General features: G+C 37.8%; 1 protein-coding gene and 1 pseudogene across 2 annotated transcripts in view; one reads left to right on the top strand and one right to left on the bottom strand.

Moving 5' to 3' along the window:
• ZFPM2 (zinc finger protein, FOG family member 2) overlaps positions 1–7,500 on the top strand; it is a 474,885-nt gene that overhangs the window by 410,286 nt on the left and 57,099 nt on the right. The gene's annotated exons all lie outside the window — the stretch shown is intronic.
• The window catches only part of LOC103075944 (60S ribosomal protein L12 pseudogene), a 33,436-nt pseudogene continuing 28,817 nt past the window's right edge, over positions 2,882–7,500 (bottom strand).

The raw sequence follows: 7,500 nt of genomic DNA, 5'->3' as shown, positions 1-7,500 counted from the left end.
ACTGTAAAATGAAGCCATATTTACGAGTAGTTTTATGTGTCTGTTTATAAGCAAAGAATACTATATATGAACATTTTTTCTAAATGTTTACATTACCAGGAAATTCCAAAATATTCAAAGAAATGCCAAATGTGTTATGTTTCTCTTAGAGCAAGTTGAGTTGTAGAAAAAGCGTATTGCAATGCTGTCTGCAGAGAAATATTCAGATGACAGTGAGTACACAGGCTATGGGCAATTCCTCCATTTTGCAGGCTTTACTAAAACTACAATCCCTAACTGCGTAGACTTTACACTCTGCACTGACCTGAGGGCAGATGTATCCAGGATGGCTCATTTGGCTCCTATCCTGTGATTCTCAATGTTTGATAAGTCAGAGATTTTAAAAGTTACAAGAGGTTGTTTCTTAACAGTTTCATCAGTGTCTTTGAACTTGCAAAATACCATGGCTTAAGAGTTTCATTCAGCCACACTACTCAGCCGGCAACACATGTTAACCCTGCTCCTATTTCAGTTTTGGAAATCATTCTACTCTCACTCCAGATGAGGTCTGCAAGGGGCCTCTTTTATAGTTCTCTTTTAGGATTTCTGTGAATATTTTGTTACATATTCAGTAAATATAACAGCATGTCCCCTTAGCGTGAGGCTTACAAATTTATATATTTGGAAAATATCCTTTCAGGATTTGTTGCTGACTGAAAAAAATGAATAGAGAATTTGTGATTTGCTAGCAGTTTTCGATAAAAACATGAATATGCGCCCTTTAAGAAAGAAATGATAACTGTTGCTTGTGGACAGCTAATCCACTACAGAGGAAAAAAATATTGGATACACTGTTACAAAGTTTAAAATTGGTGAAGTTCTTTGCTTTGTCTTTTTCATTTTTTTAATTAAAAAAATTAACCTGATTTGCTCTATTTACAAAAACAACTCAGTTTTTACCATTTTATTTTAAGAGTAGCTTCCTTCCCAATATAAAACAATTTTAAAGCCTCTATTTAGGACAGATTATGAGACTCCATGTGTACATCAGATACCGGGTTTTTTTTTTTTTAAAGATTTTTAATTAACAGACAATATTGTAGAAAGTGGTTTTGAAAATAGACATGGTCAAGGTTTCAGAATAATATGTAAGATGTATCTTTATCTTCAAATTCATCAAGTTGTATACATTAAATATGTAGTTTTTTTGTATGTCAATCATACCTCAGTAAAGTGGTTTAAAATCCTAAAAATAAAATGTAAAGAAATACCATCAAAAATTCAGTGATCATTTCATCTTAAACATACAATTTGAGTCATTTTTAAGCCATTCCAACTTCATTATGGGTGGAAATGTGAGTTTTAAGCTGTGTTGGCAGGAAGGAAGCAAACATTTTTGCTGTTTTATATATTATATGACTCCACATTGTACTTCCTTGGATGTATCTGTCCAGTAAGTAGACCAGTAACACAGAGCAAGCCATGTTAACCCTTCTCATGAGGACCTTCAAGGAAAGTAAGTTAATACCTCCTTTATCTCCTTTTCAAAACTGTAATATCTCTGTAAACATCTAGAAAGGTGATTATCCCAACTTGCGGACAAAAGTAATGTTATTGATAACAAGTTAAAGATGATATGTCACTTTAGTTTACTTTTTTATTAAGAGATACTTTAAGTATTAATGTATGAACATCTACCTATGTTAAAGCATTAATATTTTTTCTCTAACCTAGTGAAATTTTAATATGCCATGATGGTTAAAATTTTAATGAACTAAAGTAGAAATAAAATCACATTGCAGATGCCAATATACTTATAGGCTAAAATTGGAACCCCTAAGTGTAGAGAACATAGAAGGAACATGAACTCAAATAAAAGATACATCTGTAAACTTCTAGTTTACAGAAGTTCAGACATTTGGAAACATTTGCCAAGTTAATATTCATCTCAGTCTGAATTGGCTTTGACCTTGAGCCTCCGGTGTGCTTCAAGATAGTTTAATTTACTGTATTAACACTAGCCCCAGTGGATATCACATTCATAAGGAACCAGTTTGGCATCCTCTGAAAAGTAAGCAGATAAAAATAAAGATTTTTTTCAATAGTTAGCACACAGGACAAGCAGTTGACATTTATTAATTTCTTTCATTTCTTCCACACTGCGGAATAAAACGCCAAGCATATTGATAATTGTTCAGACAAACCCATGAGTCATATTATCACCACTGCACAGACCCCCTAGAAGCAGAGTAAGAAATTAATAAACACTTGAGGATTTATTGATGCTTGGATTATTTATTGGGTTTACCAATGACTGGCTCTACATGGAAGCATCATATTACACAAGAATATTGTAATTTATTAGATAACTTCTTTACTACCTAAATATTTGAATTCTGCTTCTGTACACAAGGACTATTTCTTCTACTAATACAATGCAAGTCTTTACAGACGTTTGTTCTATAAGCAATATCTCTATTTTAATTAACACCAGATAAAATATCAATCACTCTTCACATTGAACAATAAACTAATATAATCACTATTATTTCATCAGCTTATTAATAGTCTGCATTTGGTCATTAAGTATTTCAAAGTTTTTTCTAACAAAATTTTTAATTCATTCAGATAAAATGTGTGCATATACACGTGTGAAATTGCGTATAATGTTAAGGTGCTCATGGACCTGTTGAAGTTTGTCTGTGGCCTTCACAATTTCAGTTCACAACCTCAGACTTGATAGACAGGTGATTTGTGTGCATCACCATACTGTGCATAAATCTGAGAAGATTCCCTATCAAATTATCTTTATATTTCATGAAAAGATGATGTGACTTCCGTATTTTTTTTTCTTTTTTGGTTGTCAGATAATCCTTTATCAAAATATTTTCCTCTGTAGTTCTTAATTATCTGGGTGTTCTGCTGTCCCACTGCCAATGTCATTGGTGATGTCATATGGGTGGCAGCCATCAGCATTGTAGCCCACAAACTAGGCAGCCTCCAGGATCTCTTTAATGATTCCAGAGAGTTCTCTGGCCAAAGGTTGGTGCTGTATCTGTCAGGCAATATTGGCAATCTCATCAAAAGTGCTATTTCCATTGTGCTTATAGTTTTTCTGCTTCTTTCCATTTCTGGGTAGTTCTTGAGGGTTTTGATGTTCAGAGAGAGGCAGAAGGTACCACCTCAATCTGGGCCTGCCTGTTCTGAATGGTCAGTTTCACTGTAATCCTGACTTTTCAAGTCACCAGTTGTCTTGGCCATGTCATCACCAATCTCTTTTGGAGACAGATCCAGGCAAATGGCTGTGGGAGCCAGGGTGCCTGAGACACTGTTTCCCCACTGAAACACCTCAAGTGTATGACTTTGATCTTGTTAGGGTCAAACTTGGGTGGCCTGGCATAGAAGCAGCTTGTGTAGGATAAACCAGATGGGGACCACAGGGCTTCCTCCACAGGGAGTCAGAAAGCACCCCCCTCCACATAACTTTTAAATGCTAATCTTTTGTTGTAGAGGGTCCTATCTTGTGAGCAAATATTACAATAATATTTAATGTAGACATATATCTTCTGTATATTTTTGCTGTGTTCCAGAACACAGCCAACGACCTAGAAAAATGAGAAAACAAACAAAAGGCACCTAAATTTAAATATTGGTATACATTTCAGTATATGCAAATATAGATTTTGCTTTAAACAAGCAAAACTTTAGTTAGGTACAACAAATGTGTTGTATTTTAGTCTAATACTTTATCATTGTAAGAGTCTGTCAGATCTTCACTGAGAACTTATGAACTCTTAATTTAGATACAACCTATACAGACCGGTTAGTTGGTTTCCCAGCTCACATTGAATTAGAAAATGAAGTGTTTGTTGGCATCAGGAACACTGACAAAATTAAGAAGTAAACATCAAAAAAAAAAAAAATCCCACTAAAGAAATAAAATATTTAAGTGTCAGGTCCTTAAGGAGTAGAATGGCCGCCTCAATAAATAACCTCTGAGAACACTTCTCTAAAACAGTGCATGCTTCAAACGATTCTCTGTTCTGTGCCCTCAGTTTAAGGGGAAATACTCTAGATTTTATAGCAAGGGTAGCATTAAAGAATGGTCAGGTAAAAACTTTTGACCTTTAACGTGGTAACTAATACAGATCAAACAACTCAGTCACAGATTATAACAAGTAGAGGCAATGTAGTTGTAATCTTTTTGCCCAGTTATTTGATGCAAATTGTCCAGGTCTGTGTGAATACTTGAATTGCATTAAAGGTTTTTCTGCTGTTCCTAATGTTCAGTAATTTGCTTAGGTTGTTCCCTTCTACTGGGATTGTATTTATGAATATTCATGTTTATAGGGAGGAATACACAAGCATATGGGGGATGCATACTTGGCTGCAGAATTCCCTGTAACCCATTTCATAGAAATATTCCGTTTGGATAAATTTTGCTTTTTTTCCCTGAGAGAACAGCTTCAGCTGTCTTGCTTGTTGATACCTTTGATTGCTCTTACATAAACAGTAAAGACACTTTGCAGCTATAGTTTTTCCAGGGCTTCTGGGCAGATATGCTTTTAACAGCTTCTTTCAAGTCTTCTTAGGAATGTTTCAGAAATGGCAGGTTAGAGGTTGGTGCAAAAAAAGACAACAATTGTAAGGAAAGCACTGCCACTACAAATAATAGATTTCATGCTTTCAGGTCTGTTTCGGAGAGGGTTGTATTTTGTGTTTCTCTCTAGAAGTTGGCTTCCTTATAACCCCCTTTTCTTTCCCCTGTATCCTCACCTAACCCCAGAAATTATTGTATTTGGCTTAAAATTAGTGAAGAATGCTCCTTAATACTGGGCAGTCTGGCTAATGGACTTAGGTCGAAATAATTGATCCTGAAAACAAGGAAACCCACCCAAATCCTATCTTTATGCTCTTCTTAATTTCATTACATGCTTCACAGACAGTCAAAGCAGGGTTCAGAAATGTCAACTATTGCACAGCATTTAAATCCATTTGCCTCATCTAGGTCTGTTCTATCAGAAGTAAAATATTTCACAAACACACTTTTATCATCCTCTCTTACCTCCTGCAAAGCTTAAAACATAGAGGAAAGGAGAAAAGGGTTACAAAAAGAATTGGTCAATATAAATATGAGAGCTGTTGTCTGATGCCAGCATAGTAGTGCTTATTCTAACCCAACGTGAAGAATAAAGCAATAAAAAGGTAATGGTAAATAATTTTCATAGCATAGAAATACACCCTAGAGCCAAGTAACATTGTAAAAATTAGCTTTAATTACGGGTGTGCAATTCTATAACATTAAAATACCAGGGAAGTCCAGCACACTAATGTATAAATATAATTATTTCAGAGTCATGGAAGATAGAAAGCAATTTCCATATAGAACATAAAAATATAGTAAAAAGTTAAAATAGTAGTCTATTTTATTTACTCAATAAATGTGCCTATTGTGTGTGTGAGAGGTATTGTCCTAGGCAGCAAATTCAGCAGTGAACTTATTCCCTTAGGATCTTATATTCCAACAGGGGAAGAAGGTGAGAAACAAACGCACAAAATATATACTTTGTTAAATGCGTAAAAGCATTAAGGGCCAAAATAAGTCGGAGAGAAAAATAAAACACAGAGGGAGGTTTGAAATTTAAAATAAGGTAGTGAGGGGGCTTCCCTGGTGGCGCAGTGGTTGAGAGTCCGCCTGCCGATGCAGGGGACACGGGTTCGTGCCCCGGTCCGGGAGGATCCCACGTGCCACGGAGCGGCCGGGCCCGTGAGCCATGGCCGCTGAGCCTGCGCTCCGCAACGGGAGAGGCCACAACAGGGAGAGGCCCGCGTACCGCAAAAAAAAAAAAAAAAAAGGTAGTGAGGGAAGACCATACTGAGAAGGGGGCACTTGAGAAAGTCTAAAAGGGATGAAGGGGCTAACCATGAGGCTGTCTTAGGCAGGAATGTCCAGGGTAGAGGCAAACACATTGTCATGTTTCGTGAACAGCAGGGCAACCCAGAGTGCCTGGGCAAAATGAAGGAGGGGGAGAATGTAGCAAATGAAGCCAGAGGACCCAGCAAAGGAAAACTGAGGAGCAGTAGCCAGTGAGATGGGAAGAGTACCAGGAGAATGCGCTGAGTGGAAGCCAAGGGAAGAAAAGGTTTCGAGGAGAAACCGTGTTCAGTTTTTCTGAAATTCAGGTAAGACAAGACCCAAGAAACGGGATTGAGCAATGTCCCTGGTGATAGTGACAAGAGCAGCTTCCTTATAGATGTGGAGGTGCGCACCTAATGGAAAGTCCGATTGGGAGATAGCAAGTGGAGGTACTTGCTTCAGGGAGTCTTGCTTTAAATGGGAGCAGATAAATAAGAGCTGAAGGGTTTTTATTTTGTTGTTGTTATTGTTTACAAGAAATTGTGGTATGTTCATTCTGATGGGAATGATCTAGTTCAGACTGAAAAATTGATGCTTGCAGGAAAAAGGGGAGCACCTAACACCAAAGTGGAGGGTGACCTTAAATAAGGGCACGGTCAGCGCATCCATAATAATTGCCATGAGAGCAGAGTATATGGTGCATATAGTTGGAGGTGCATGTGAAGGAGGCAACAAAGTTCTCTTCTGATGGCTACAGTTTTCTTAGTTAATAAGGAAGCAAAGTTGAGAGAGAATGGATGAGGAACGTGTGTTGGAGAATGAATGGGCTAGGGAAATGTATTGATAGTGTGATTGCCGGGAAACACTACCAACCCACATAATGTTATTGATCATGAATTTAACATGAGACCATTAGGATTGTTGTGTGTCATTCTTCAGCTAGTCTGCTGCTGGGTATAAAGGCAGTGTAGGTAGGAAGTTGGATTGAAGAAGCTTGGGATTTTGCCAGACTAAGTCAGTGAAGCAAGAGGGAGTGAGGGCGCAGAGGATATTTGCAAGGAAGGGCTTATGATGAAGGACACAGTGCCTAAGCTGAGTCAGCAGAGGAGTATGGACATGAGAGGAAGGACAATGGGGAAAAGGTGACAGTCTTGGATTTTAGGGTCTAGTGAAGTTAATGTTGGAATGAAAGTTCTAGAAAGAGTAAATTAGAATGATGGAAGCCATGGTTTGAGAATGGGATCTCAGATGTGAAATTATGCGGGGCAGGGGGGGAGGGGAGTAAAAATTATTGGCGCTGAAAAGACCTAGAGAGTGAGTGGTTGGAGGTGGGTAGAGAGCAAGTGCATTGGATGAGAGGAAGTCAGAGAACTGAGGGTTCATATGATTGGACATTGTGGACTTTGCAATCACCAAGGATTAAATCAGGAGCAGTACATGAGAAGATCCAGGAGCTGAGTTTTCAAGAAATGATGACAAATGACCTGGAAGTCTCTACATGACTGTGGCGAGCAGTGATAGGAAGATAATATGAGATTCAATACAGGTTTTTAGAATAGGGAAGGAGAATGATCTGCCGTGAGGAGTAAGGACACCTCTTCTCCCTTCAGCTCAAGTGATATACGGTTCATGGGAGTGAAATCAGCTCCCACTCGAGAGGGAAA

The sequence above is a fragment of the Lipotes vexillifer genome, unplaced genomic scaffold (genome assembly GCF_000442215.2).
Source record: "Lipotes vexillifer unplaced genomic scaffold, Lipotes_vexillifer_v1.1 scaffold327, whole genome shotgun sequence".
Lineage (NCBI taxonomy): Eukaryota > Metazoa > Chordata > Mammalia > Artiodactyla > Lipotidae > Lipotes > Lipotes vexillifer.
This window is presented reverse-complemented; position numbering and strand designations above follow the sequence as displayed.